Source organism: Ixodes scapularis, unplaced genomic scaffold (assembly GCF_016920785.2).
Source record: "Ixodes scapularis isolate PalLabHiFi unplaced genomic scaffold, ASM1692078v2 PGA_scaffold4__175_contigs__length_147842914, whole genome shotgun sequence".
Lineage (NCBI taxonomy): Eukaryota > Metazoa > Arthropoda > Arachnida > Ixodida > Ixodidae > Ixodes > Ixodes scapularis.
In genome coordinates, this window is record NW_024609879.1 from 23645514 (window position 1) to 23660448 (window position 14935).

The window sequence follows — 14935 nt, forward strand, 5'->3', positions numbered from 1 at the left end:
TGCTGCGACAAAAAAAAAACAAAAAAAAAAACAGAAATCTCTTTGTCTTCTCGCTTTCGGTGTGCTACTAGTGAACGGAAACTCTAAATAAGACGATGCCTAATTTTGATGTTTAAACGATTTGCTCAACCTAAAGAGTGAGTCGTTAATCTATTTTAACGTGACTTTGTGGCTACAACAAATGATATGTGAGATTGTGCTACTAGACATTTTATGCAATTGTATGTGCAGGGCTCCTCGAACGTAAAGCGTCCAACTAGGCCATCAAATTATTTTGTTAAAGCGTTCACTCGGTTACCGAAGTAGAGACATAGTACCAGCTATTCAAAGTGAAATTGGTCAATGCAGCGGCTGGGGTGTCTTCATCACGCTGGGTTGTGTTCGGCAAATCAAAGCGGTACCACGTAGTTAGATCGCTAGGTTCACGAATATGGTGGACCAGGAAGTCACACGTCTTGCTTGGATCCGAAGTTCATGGTGTAAAGTATTTTTTTCTTCGCAGATCGGGTCTGTAGCGTGGCACAGGCATAACTCCGGATCCGTGTTCGCGCTCAGACACCTTCGATGTTTGGTGATGCTCAATTGCTCAGCTAAGCGATGTTCTCGTGTCTGGATCGCCCGACGAAATCTGTAAAATCCGTATGAACGTGCGCTTCGGCATGGATGCCAACATGAACTGCATCACAAAGGAACGAGTCATGGTCGGTCAACACTCCACAATTCTTAGTACAACTGCTACGACATTGGAGGGGAAATCTCGTGACGACATCGACGACTTGCCTCATGGGTGCACTTCCTTTCATTTTTATTCAGGCATGGGAAATAATAAAATAAAGTTCTAACAGTTAAGAGTGCAGATACGTGGTAAACCAATACCCTGATAAAAAAAGTCGTTCCTTGGAGGGTACGTTGAAAAAGTGCCAAAACCAGGGGCAGATAAACATTGACATCAACACCTTGCCATCTTTTTAGCCCTTCTAGCTAACTCACCATTTTGCTGCTTAAACAATTTTTTTGTTTGGTGGAATCGAGAAGGGTGGGACCAAGCCAATAGTACATTGTCTTTGCGCTAACTCGGCGAACCCAGGAACGCTGTTTCAGCAACCGCCAATCAAACATGTCCAGTGCATGTAGTACATTGACAGTAAATGACAGGTAATGAGATTCACCGCTTGAACATGGCATTTTATCGAGGTGAACAGATAACTGATTCTATTTAGTGTTATTTACAAGTAGAACTTGGCAATTGAAGGCGGTGAATATATAGGAAAGAACAGTTATCGGAATCAGTTGCAAGAACATACCTGCTCAATAGAGTCAATTGAAGGCGAGTGCCAATTATTCGAATATTATAACTATGATAATTCTTTTACTAATTTTTTAAACCAGACAGAAAGAATTCTGCAACAGTCGCTTGACTTTAACCCAGCAACATCCCCTTTTTTGTAGTGGGCGGTTCCAAGAAAACGCAAAACTAGAATACAAAGTGGTATGTCACCACGACTAGACAACAAAAATAAAAATCAAGCTAAAACGTATGCGGCAAAATACTTTTTTTTTTACCAACTTTTCTTTCCTAAGCATAAAGGAAAAGCAAAACTTAGCACTTTTAACGGCCTACATTCACTGTCCACCAGTATACGGCTGGTGAATGCATTTAATTAAATTCGAATGCCTGTCATCTGAATCCGTTGCAGCCACATAGCCGATAGATACAGTGAATAGAGTGTGGAGACCGGTTATTTAGATTTGCCCTAAAACAAGAGCAGTAGATGCGGTGAATAGATGGCGGATGCCAGTCGTCTGAAATCGTTGCAGCTAGATGACCAATGGTTGCGGTGAATAAACTGAAGATCGGTTATTGGTATTCGACCCTAAAACACGCCAGGCATGAGCATTATGGCGATAGTATTTCAAAAATACATTTGGTATATTTATATTTCTGTGTCGCGATACATTTTTTAAAGAGTATTTGATATTTCTGGGCTGAAGTGCATTTTTGGGTGTATTCCTGGAATCGCGATACTTTAGGGGCCAAAGTATCTAGCTAAATTTTTAAAGAAATTTTTGCTTTCTAGACAAAACTTTAAGCTACCATTTTCCTTGTCAATTTTGTTTTAAGATAGGGAGGGTGGTATGAAAAGTGCACTGAGGTACTATTATTCTTCAAATTTGTCCCTGTCCATACTGACGCACTTATATTCTGCAATGATAACAGATGTTGCCTTCCACATCATCGTTGCCTGTGTCATTAGTGTCGTTTATGAAGATATTATTCTGTTCGATTAAAAAATAGAATTAGTCAGCGCCTTCAAAACCCTTGACGTATTCACTGAACAGATGAATTGGGAAGAGCATACAAAGTACGTCGTGTCGAAGCTATGAAGTAGCGTTGGTTTCACTGACATTCGTCGGCACATTTTACCTGCTGGAGTCAAACTTCTCGTACGCAACACATTATTCTGTTCGACAGTGAATTTCAGTCATCTAGTATGGGGAAACACGGATTTCCAAAATTTGCAGAAGATTTCCTTACTGCAGACGAAAATGTTAAGAAATATAGTTAACATAACGCATTATCAGCTTTCTGTACCACTTTTTCAAAGGCATGGCATAATGAACATACATAACTTGTATGCATTTCGTTTAAGTATAATCTATAAACATGAACCAATAAAGAACACGAATCTTCTTACTCATTTAGTTTGTTTATGAAAAACAACAATCGCACATCCCAAATGTAGCATTGACATATACAACATTTAATCGTGTAAAACGAATTATGAGGAGCAAAATGATGAAACGCAAACTTCCAGTATTGTTCAATTTCTGTAATAATTGAAATCTGCAAGTAGAGTCTATATAAAGAAAATATTTAGAGGTTTTCTTTTCTAACACGAGTTTGCAGTTATGAGTACCGCGGTGTTCTGATTGTGGAGTGTATAGAGTCAGTTCCAGGAGAAAAAAAGCTTGTTGGTATGATTAATAAAGAGTGACTGCGCGATATGCTGTGCTGTCTGCCTTTTTGTTTTCTACACTGTATAATTTCTGGAAGGAGGGAGCTCGTCAAGCTGATTTTTTCAGTTCTTTTCCTTCAACCTTCCATATCGCTCGGATGGAAAATAAGGGTATTAATGTTATTCTTCAAGATTCTGAAAATTGTAGGCGCTGCCTGCACGTGCAACAAACATATAAAAGGAAATTGTTTCATTCCAGCATGACGTCATAAGATCGCGCTGAAGGGGGCACCAATGTTTGACAAATGCAATGTTCATCTGGAGGTCCTTTGCGAGGGCACAAAATTGATTTAGAGTTCCTTGTAATTTTTCCTCTGAATGATGAGAAATGCGCAAAAAAGTTGCATTCCAGCTCTGGTTGGAAGAGTTTTTACACACATTAAAATACTGCTAATCACTTCCATCATCGTTAAGCACTGTGACAAAGGTTAGTATTGCGAAAAATTATTTTACAGAGCAAGAACGTCAACGTCGAAATTCAGGCTGAACCTTCCAGTGAGTAAGAACTTGGCGATTTCAAAGAAGGTTATATATAATTGTTTTACGTATTGTGGATAGTTAATGTTTTTTTCCTTGTATACATTAGCGAGAACAGAGCCAGTTTTACGAGAGAAAATAATATATCAAAAATAATAAAAATATATTTTTGAATCCATAGCAAAATGCATTTCTGTATTTGAATTTCAGAATACTTTTTTTATACTCAATTGCATTTCTGATGCATATCGCGATAATTTTTTAACGTATTTCAGTATTAGTATTTCAACTGTCTTTATCATGCATCAGAGTATTTGCATTTCCGAATATATTTTAAGGCATTTCTACCCAACCCTGGAATACTCAAAGTGAACGCAGGGAAAAAATGGTGGATGCCAGTTGTTGGAATTCTTCGCAGCCACATGGCCGATGGTTGCGATGAATCTTATACTTTGTTGTTGCAGCGATGAGCCACGACCATTTAGGTGAACTTAATAAACAAACACGTGAAGCTACGCTGCCTACCAGAATTTAGGTAGCGAAAGCAGACAAGATGCGACACGACCTTCTCGAATCTTCTCGCATTCGCCGCATCGCGGTGTCGGTTTTCGGCGGAGTCTCCAGCAACCTTCCCAGATTTGTGCTTACATTTTTGCGCTTTATATAATGTTGCGTTTTTTTTTTTTTAAGTATGGCGCTGTAACAATTATTATTTTTGCCATGTTTCACTTTGTGCAGAAAAGCGAATTTCAGTCGTTCAGTAATATTTCTGACGTTTTTAATGTTTCTTTTCAGATCGGAGCTTACACCTATTGCAGTACAAGGAGAAGTGAAGCCGAAAATTACAGCTTTTCTCACAAAACTCCCTCACAACGGCTACAAAGTTAAACCTTAATCCTCGACATTATTTGCTTTGCTATTAGGATTGTTATTTACAAACTTAAAATTACCAATGTATTTTGCAGAAGTCCCTTTGTTCGATTCTCGTCTATTGTTTAACCTAATTTCTTGGATTTTACTCCTGACCCCAGATTAAGTTAAGTTGTTAACAACTCACTTGTCATACCTAGAATAGGCAACAACTGATTCCAAATCATTTGTATTTTTTCTTGAGCGGGTTTCTAAAAATAAAATAGTTTATCTGTTCAGTGTTTCAGTGTTGTTTTTTTTTTTTTTTTTTTTTGAAGTCTAACGCAGCAAAAATATAGCCTTATACTCAAAAAGCCGCTGGAGGACAGGGCAATAATCTTTCAGAACTTTTAACCCAGCCAGTGATATCTTTTGACTGATGGCGACGCGTATGCGAAAATACTTTCGTAGAACTAATTTTTCGTTCACTAAAATGTTTCTTTGCTTATATGTCGTGTACGTGCGTGTTAAGTGTTTCTCTAATCACTTAAAATTACCTGGACACTTTTTTACTATATTTCAGAATAGCGGCTGACTGACTGCAAATCACAGGACAATTTGTTTAAACATATCTATGTCGAGTATAATGTAACAATTATGGAGGACATGGGACAATCCCGCCCAACCAGAAACAGTGACTATTAATTAACGGACCCATATTATGCCTATGTAGCATATGCGTTCATAGTAGTGGGTCGCTCATCTGACAATGTATGAGGACCAAAGATAAATTATCTTCCCAATCACGAAAAAACTGGAAAAAAATATTTTAGACGTTCTTTTTTCTTTATAATCAGCAAAACAAAAACTGTGGACGTCAAAAGATTTTTTTTACATATTGTTTGAAATCGCGGCAAAACTACAAATATTTTTGCAAAAAAAAAGGTAGTTCACACTTTCTTTTTTGCATCTGCTAGTGCTCGCGGTCCCGCCCCTTCAGACACTTCTGGAGCCAACCGGAATTACGAGCCCGGTGCCATGACGTCACGATTATCGTAGCCAATTAGAAGTAGACAAGTTGCGCACCTTCAAGCCATCTTTGAACTCTGATACAAGTTTGCGAAATCCAGAAACTATTAAAGCATGAGGCCTTCGTGTTAGACCTGTTGTAGTTCTGTCCACCTCAACGAAAAGAAAGGTGCAGCGCCGGACGGTGAAATGAGAGCCACGACACTTGTTTTATTGTCCATTTCTCTACTTATCACGTAAGTGATCCTTTATTATTGATAATATCATAACGTTGCATTTTCATAAATTTATTCGATCGGCAAATGCATAGATATTACTAAAAAAACATTATCCTGAGCGTGATCGCACCCAATCTATTTTGATTGGAGTATTTCCGTTTTCTTCCTCGTAATACGCGTTGAGGGAGCATGCTGTTAAACAATTATATGCTGAAAATCATTCAATGATCTAAGTTTAAAAAAAAGTTATCTAAATACGCTGTTGAATGTATTGCCAATCATGCTTTATTCTTCTTGGGCATTACATCAAGGCTGTGGAGTACGCTAAAATAAATTTGTTTCAAGAACGCAAAAATATGTCAAGGAACAACTAGTGTCAATATTATATGTGTGTCTGTATCACCGGGTGAAATAAAAAGCTAACGAAATCCAGCGGGCGCAAGTTTTGACTGTTAAAAAAGCAACCCAGAAAACAACGGTTTTTATGTTGTTTTTGTTGTTGTTTTTTAACGTAGGCTGCAAGAAATACATTGTATTTCAGCATATCAATTGAAACCGATGTTACGGGAGATGAAGTGCAAGGTTGGCATGGCAATATCAAGAATGACGTTTATACTTAGCGAAGGTGCTTGGTATTGATCGCTTTGTTCGGACTCTTAGGTTCAACTGAGGGAGACTAATTGTCTTGTTTTCTGCAGTGTGAACCTAGTCGGGACATGCATACGTGGAAATGATGGCTACAAGAAAGAAGCTGATAAATACTGCAACAAACCAGTAAGAAGCTCAATAATTTCATTGTGTTTGGCGGATAACTATAGTATTTTAAAATATTAGTAATATCATAATATAATGCAACGCGCAGTGACGTTACAAGTGACGTCACTGGTGACTCTTGTGACGACACACCTGACGTCACGTTTGACGTCATCATGGGAAACGCCCCATAATGCACCGCGCAATGACACTGACGGCAACGGCGACGCCGACGCCGCTCAAGTCGGAAACGGGCACCTACCTTCTTAACCTGTAACCGACTATAGTTGTAATGCAAAATTATTTCATTACAACGTACTTCAGAATAACAAAGATTTCAAAATAACGAGCACTATGTTTAGCTCCGCATCATGTTAACAACACCTCAGTACTGCGAACTTATATTCTGAAGTGCGGAAATTCTAAGGTTTCTGTGAATCTGACACGGCAGCCGGAGCGTCAGTCTAGCAGACGACACGGCGAGCGGACGCCTTGCAAGTTGCAACTCCCTCCGTTCAAAACGCGAGACAGCGCGAGAGGTAACGGAAGACTGAGTACTATTTATTTTTTGTTGTTGTTGTGGAAACGGTTTGTGTGCTAAATATGTGCAGCGATTGCGTTAGAGTGTATGAGCAATACAGGAGAATACCTCTGCCGATAACAAAACACTCATGTGGTTTGGCACTTGAGTGCGTTAGTAACTTTTTTTCTATGGAACAGAGACATTAGCAAAATAATCGAGAAAGTACAACAGAAATATTTTCATCTACAGAAAAAATCTAAAATGACCACATAATAAAAAACAATGTTTGTCTTTATGGAGTTAGAAATATCAAGGTTAGAATATGCCATCGAGTCTGTAAAACTACCGTGCGAGTACATCAGCTAAACTAATATTATTCACGAGCATATGCACTCCACTTAATTATCGAAGAATGTCAAGTTTAAATTATCTGAAGTTGTGGTATTTAAAGCTGATGTTTGAACAAAAATGTTCTAAAAATAATTATTTTGTGATTTAATTTTATATTAGGCTCATGTTAAACTAGGTATCTAAATGTGAATGAAATTACGTTAGATTTTTTTAAATGTTGTACTAGGAAGAATACACACGCTCAGTATCAATTGCCGTTTCTCAAACGCATGTGGCGTGTTTTAATACATTTAACTGTATATAATATTTGTTGTCGAGCCTAGTTGACTGCAGTGTTCGCTGTGCGCTTGTTGTGCGCACGGAATCGCGGAGGCAAACTTCTGCCTGCCATTGGCGTGCGTCATGTGGTTTTCTCGGGGGCATGTTTCGAGTTCTCGTGTTTCTTCGTTGGTGTACGCGTGGCGGATAATCACGGTGAGTGTCCTACGGTCAAACTGAGGCAGCGTGTGTGAGAACGGCTCTCCGAAGACACGTACTTACCCTTGAGAAACCTTGTAGTGGTAATGAGACTCACACGCGTGCTCGGAGTGTGGGCAGACTGAACGTGCAGCCGGTGACGTTCCAAAACTAGAGAAAATTCATATGAATGAGTATTTTATGAATGAAGCAAGCGCGTCCACTTTCGAGCCTTACGCACCAATGCCGATCACACTTGAAGTTGTAAAAAAAAAAAAAAAAAAAACGACAACAACAACAAAAAAAAAAACACCTCAAGCCAAGTGCATACCCTCGGTGTACGAAATGCAACCAATTTCACAATTTTACCGATCATAGTTTTTGAACTTAGCTTTGTGCAGGAGGGCGCCTTGAAGCAGGGATCTTACTTCAGAATGTTACGATCGGGCTCCAAAGAACACTTTAATTTCGAACGCGTGCACATAGCGAGCTCCATCTTCTTGCATCATTGCCATTCATGAGTTATAACGCAAAAGTCTAGCCAAGAGAATAACGCACAGCCATCAAGTAGCTGGTTGCTTGGAAACGCCCCCGTGTGACCGAGCGTTCCTGTATGTTGATGTCGCTCGGCGACCTTGAGGTTCTACACGACAATACGCGATATTTCTTTATATATATGGTACGAAATAAATGCTTACTTAACCAAGTGAGACCCGTAATTTCCTTCTTTTTAAACTCATTGTGGCGAAGCTAAACATACACACCAACGTCCGCAAATCACGGATTGACCATAGAAACCATAACACTCGTTGTCGAAAACGAATTCCTATTGCCGTGATGCATCACTTTAAGCTGAGTACATTCGTCATATTGGAAAAATAACAACAAATCTAGAATAAAAATCAAATATATTATAGCCACTATACTTTAATTGAATTATACCTCGAAAAGCGTGACTAAAGCTCCAATAGAGGTCCTCCAAATTTAAGCAAAGAAACTTTAAAAACTCGTCACCCTGGTTATAAAAATATAAGACATAATATTTCAATACGGTTCGTGTAGGAACCTATTAATATTTCCTCGAATTCGCGTCCTGTCTATTATTTGGAAAAAGCGAAACACAATTTTTCATTATTTTCCGGATGCTAAACCGAACATGTGAAGTAAACATAATCAGAATCTCCAAGACACGAGGCCCCCATGTTCCCACCCATTGCAAAGTTATCTCGCTTTGCACTATCACAGCATACGGGCTAAAATTTGCTTGAAATTAAAAATAAATATACTGCATTAATAATAACACGGTACTTCGCATACGTATATCTTGCCACGTCGACGTTTGGCCGCAACCGCCAACAACCAGATGACCCGTCACGGCATTTTCTGCAGGATCAAAAGCAGTTCTGCACAGTTTTTCTTCAGAAAACGTTTTCACTTAGTCTTCAGCATTCCAAACATACCTTCCCACATTTCTAGCTTGACTTTTCGTATAATATAAAGCTTTATTGCGGTTTTAAAAGATTCAGAACGATATTTAAACACAGCTACCTTCCCACGTTCAGTTACACGTAGTGAAAATAAGTGGATCATCCTTTCTTCGCTTGATTTTGAGTCGAATGTCAAGTGATCGCGCCTTTCAAACAAGAGTGAATATGACCCCAACTCGGGGGAACAAGCGCTTCAGTGAAAAAAATAAGACTGACGCAACCGACGCTGTGAAGCAGGCGGAAATCTTAGAGAAAATCAGGGAGAAGCTGACCAATATAGTTCCCGGTCTTTCGTTTCAGAAAATACTAGTGCAACGCGTCATACATAATGTAATAAATAATGCGTATCAAGTTCCTAGATCTCAACCTGGAATTTAATTATAGGCACGTTTGCTGGACGTACGAACCCAGGTCAAGCAAATGATTTCTTCCGTTTGCGCCAGGACATACCAAAACCATAAAACGAAGTGTTGCGAACACCGCTCTTCTATTGGCGTTAAACAAATTGTGTCACCATAATACTGAGTCCAGTATTAAAAGACAAATGTCCCGTTTACGAGACTCTGGATATTCGAATGGTGTCTTGTTCAGCGTGTGTGAATACATCTACACAAAACTGAAGTGCAAAACACCGGACACTGGTGGAACGCAGAACACAAAAGCTAAACGGAAGATCGCAATACTACCCTGCATCCATGGAACAACACACAAATTAAAAAAAGATAACTGCAAAGCAGGTCATCAAGGTTATTTGCTCTGCACCAAACACAACATATTCCATGTGCCCTAAGGTAAACCAGGACACAAACCTATACGAAAAGCTGCAACATCTCTCACGTGACAGGATATGCCCCATGTGAAAAGGGTGCTTAAATCGTATTTTCTTATCGTGTGAAAAGTGTTACATAGGCCAAACTGCCAGATGTATCAATGACAGGACAAAGGAACACGCAGTATCTCTGAAAGGCACATTAGAGGTCATCTACCAATCAATTGCAGCAACTGTGAGTGCAGTGCACAGTTCAGCAGCATCAGCATCATCGGAAAACACAAGAAGCAGCATGCTCGAGAGATGCTCGAGACCAAGGACCATAGAACAAAGGAAGCAGCGTGCCTCAGAGAGCCTTCGGTCAAGCTCAATACCAAAGAAAAGCAATATTTGCGGTTTTTTACGTCCCGGTGAAGAGCGGGTGATTCAAATTCAAGTTAAGTTAAATTAAACAGTATAAGTTGTATGCTTTTACGTGGCTTAAAGGAATCACAACGTTAAGGTTCATAAAGAGGAAGAAGTATTAAACCACAGTTTGAAGTCCAGCGGTATATCTGTCCCTTTATCTCTCTATATTCTTGTTTTCTAAGTCGTGCTAGCCCTATTATGGTTTTAATTGAAAATGTGTGGAGTCAATATGAGTGAGTTAGGCTGGAAACCACTGCAAAAATATTAAAAAAAAGATACGTCAGCAGGAATGACTGCTATTAGTGGCTAAAGTGAGCTCGTTTGTAAGAGCTCATTTTTTTTTTTCAAAACGAGACCAGGGTTTGAACATCACCACAGTCAACCCTGGCTCATCGTTGAGCTGACAACTTAATTTACTTTGTTTCCATGAGTTCCACTGGGAGAAAGTCAAGCTCCCGTCGTGTTTATTTGTGCCTTCATTTTGCTTTCCAAGCCGGCTTGCGACCCCCCGCTGAGTTTGTAGCAGATATTCTTAAGCACAGCTTACACCACACAAAATTAAAATGTTCAGACTGCTCCTATCAAGCAATTTAAAATATCGGTTATCAGTGCTCGTTTGACCTAAAGACATGTTCTGAAACAACGTGCAGGCTGCGAATAAATTCCGCAGTTTAGGGTTTCCTAGTAGTTATGATGTTGGGTGCTTAAATATGGAGACGAACAAAAATAGATGTCATATTGATCAGCATGCAACATAGGCAATCAGTAGGTATAGTGTGCCGTAATAAATAAAAAATGAAAGCCGTCTACAACTCCCTGTAAAGTCGGTTTAGAGCGCAGCTCCTGAGGAGGGGGATTGAAAGGTAATGAATGGTAGGTGACTCCCTGAGGTCACGTGACCTCATGGGGGTCACGTTACCTTAGGGGGGTTGCGTGAGGGTAACTCTCATAACCCTCGTGAGGGTAACCCTCGTGAAAGTAACCATCGAGACCCTCATGAGGGTAACCCTTTTGAAGGTAACTAACCCTCGCAACCGTCATGAGAGTAACGCTCGTGACCCTCGTGAGGGTAACCCTTGTGCTCCCCGTGACGGTAACCCTCGTGAGAGTAACCCTCGTAACCCTCACGAGGGTAACCGTCGTGACGTCATTACGGGAAACTGCCCAAAATGCAACCCGCGCGTTGTATGCGCGTTGCATGCAACCCGCGCTCTGCATGCAACGCGCATGCAAGGCGAGGTTACGCAGCTTGCATGCAACGCGCGGTTACGCCGACGGCGACGGTGACGGCGACGCCGCTCAAGCCGGAAACGGGCGCCAAAGAGCTGCGCTCTAAAACTCAGCGTGCAGTGTCATTATCTCAATCTTTTCCATTGCGACCCAAACGAATATATCACTACCAATCACACACATATTTTTTTAAACACCGAGTACGTCAGGCGAATCAATACTTAGCACGGGGCGCGATTTATTTCCCATGCCGAAGCCACCTTGTCAAATATCCTAATCCACCTTATAGCTAAAACATTTTATATAATCTGACCCGCAATGCATTTCGAGCTTCCGTTCTCCACAGGAAAATGTGTTAAATTATGTAGGTTAATCCGATGGCTCCCCGTTGCACCAGATTCATTCCTGGGTATATGTTACCTGATGCAGAGCAAGTGCCGAGGTTGAGTTAGAGTTGCAGTAAACAGAGAAATGTAGAGTGCTTTCAGAATCAATATGAGAACAAAACTTTTTTGTTCAAATCTTACGGTGCTTACAAGATAACTTTTGTGCGAAAAAGTTTTCTCCAAGTATTTCTTTTTTATAATTTTGAATGCTCATGTTCTGAATCTTGTTTTCCTTATTTCTAGTTCTTTATACGTGTCACAAAACAATATCAGTTCGAAATATAAATTTAAATATATTTGATTTGCCTTAAAACTGTTATCTTATTAGTAAACTTAATTACAATTATGTTTTTATTTTTTCAGTGTTCAGCAAGTTCCGAATGCGGTTGGCCTTGTTATTGGTGCAAGCGTGACGCTTACCAGAGAAAATATATATGCAAAACCAAATAAATATATTGTGTACCTTAATACCTATAGAACGTTCTTAAAATATATTTTGATTAAGGAGTGTCTCTGATTGAAGGCCGGGCTCCAAAAATGCTTTGGAAGCAAACTTAGAAACAGCGTGAAAAAAAAACAAGGGACAAGAACGAGAAGTGAACGAACACAACGCTTTTGCATCAACGCCATCGCCCTTGCTACTTGCAAAAAAAAAAAAAAAAAAAAAAAAAACAGCGTTGTGGTTGTTTACTTCTCGTTCTTGTCCCTTGTTTTTTTCGCGCTGTTTCCAAGGTTGCATTATGAACCAACTAGCCCACCTTCCCGCTTTGCTACTTTGGAAGTAACCTTTCCCTCAGTTTTACTCCATGCAACTTTAAACGTGCAATGTATAATTTTACAATAAATTTAGAGGGAAATTCAGAATCACGTTCGTTCAGCAGATACGTGTTAGTCAAAATAAAGTCGTTGTGTTGACTGCATTCTAACATGACACATACGACAACCGCTATAAACTTGCCGTCAAAAGTACAATTTGTGGTTTGTCAGGCCTTTTACACTAAAACCATGTTTTAGTACTTACCAGCTTTAAGGCAAGCATAAATGATCAAAAACGATACCAAACCTATAATTAAAACAATATCTTATTTTTTGTGTATGATGAACATAAAAACAATAAAAACAATTCGAAATTTACATTAAAAAAAAGGGTAAAGTGCAGGCGAGCTTGTGTATGTTATACATGATGACTGAAAACATGAGAGTGTGGTTTGAAAAAAGGAAAATCGTGAAGTAGAAAGAAAAAGGGACAGACAACGTCCCAAACTACGTCTGTCCCTTTCTCTCTCTACTTCACGATTTTCCGTTTTTAAAACCGCGGTCTCAGGTTTTCAGTCATCATCGAAAGATACCTCTTTTGCGTAATATCCAAATTAATGCCAACAAGCACTGAAAGCATTAGTGCTCCAATGTTAATTAAGCTCCCTTCATATGGAGCAAATTTAAAAGAGGAGATATGCATAAAGATGTAGTAGAACAAATTCAATGTTTTGAGAATAATTATTGGCACATAGGCGTATTCGGATATTTTTGCTGAAATTTCAGTCGCCAGCAGCAAACCTTTTTACTATTACGTTAGACAAAAGTAACCTTAGATTTAATTGAAAAAGTATGCACCCGAGGCCCGGCGCCCCATCTAAAAACACGGCGGGAAAATTGCGCATGCGCAGGAAGGGTGTGGACAAGAGTCGCCGCTCTCGCCTGTTCTGCCCTCATGCGACGCGGCATGTACTTTCGCTAACCGAAGCTGCTAAAACGTCTCTATCTTTTTTTTTTTCGTATTTTGTTATTTGTTATGTCTGACTGTTGGCGCTCGATGCCAGGGGCCGAGCAGCAGCGATACAGCGAGAACCTGTGCGTTGCCGGCATTGGATTCGAGGATCCCTACGCCGTGAGCCAGGAACGCTGGCGCTTCGACACCAAGTCGGCCAAGTTGCTGCCGTCAGCCTCGGTGGCGCACGTTGTTTTCTACCTTACTAGCTAGGTTCGACATTTGAGAAAAGGTACATGGAAGTGACGTAATAGAAAGGAGGAACGTCTCCTAGCAACACTCACGCGGCGGCTCTGTCCACTTTGACGCCGCTACGTCATCGCAAGCTTGACACCTGTCACCCGTTTGAGCGACGCCCGGAGCCAACCCCCGACGAACAGAAGGAGCTACGCAGTCCCCAAGGCGTCCCTACGCGCGGAATACGTGGTAGAATTCACTACGACACGGCAACCGATCCTGTGCGTCGCTGGCCGTCGCATCTCTTCTACTACAAGTATTGAAAAACAGTAAAAACCGATTGGGCGTTGTTAAAAAAACAGCGATGGTTTGTGCCCTTTTGCGATAAATTTAGGAGTTAACTGAAGAGAAACTTGTTTCAATATTACAAGGAATGCGAAATGCGGGCTGCGCGCCTTCTTTAAAGCTGCACATTAAGAGCTCCAGTTACCAGCGTTTTACGGTACCAGCGCGTAATAAAGGCGCGGAAGCAAGCAGACGACCTCAACAAGGACGCCTGCTTGCTTTGCTGAGCTCAAGAAAAATTCGGTTGATACGACTTAACGTGAGATAGGGAAGGAACAAGGTACGTAAAAGGGACGATCAACGCACAGCGTCTCCGAAAACAGCTGTTGGTTCGGAGACATGCCTTCCTTTCTCTTCCCTGTCTCAGGTCAAGGTATGTCCACTTCTCACGAGCTCGCCTGCGCGCTCACCTTTTTTGAGACCCACAGTGTAGTCATAAGTTGCAACAGCAACTACTTTCATCTTGTCTGGAATACCTGAGTAGCAAACTACGCCACATCTCTTTTGTATACATATTATTGTCTAGCTGGATTTAATCTTCTCATTTAATCTTCAACCGAATAGGGCAGGCCTTCGTGTATATTATTAAATATGTTAAAAAATACAACTTAGAGGTAGTGTCCTGCAAATCATGTTTAAATAAGAGATCAATGTTTGATAAAACATATGAATTAAGAATGTCCAAATGTTTA

At 40.3% G+C, this 14935-nt stretch overlaps 1 pseudogene; it reads left to right on the forward strand.

The window, feature by feature from the left end:
- Positions 1 to 5561: 5561 nt before the first annotated feature.
- On the forward strand, positions 5562 to 12797 carry LOC115328898 (annotated as a pseudogene).
- Positions 12798 to 14935: the final 2138 nt, after the last annotated feature.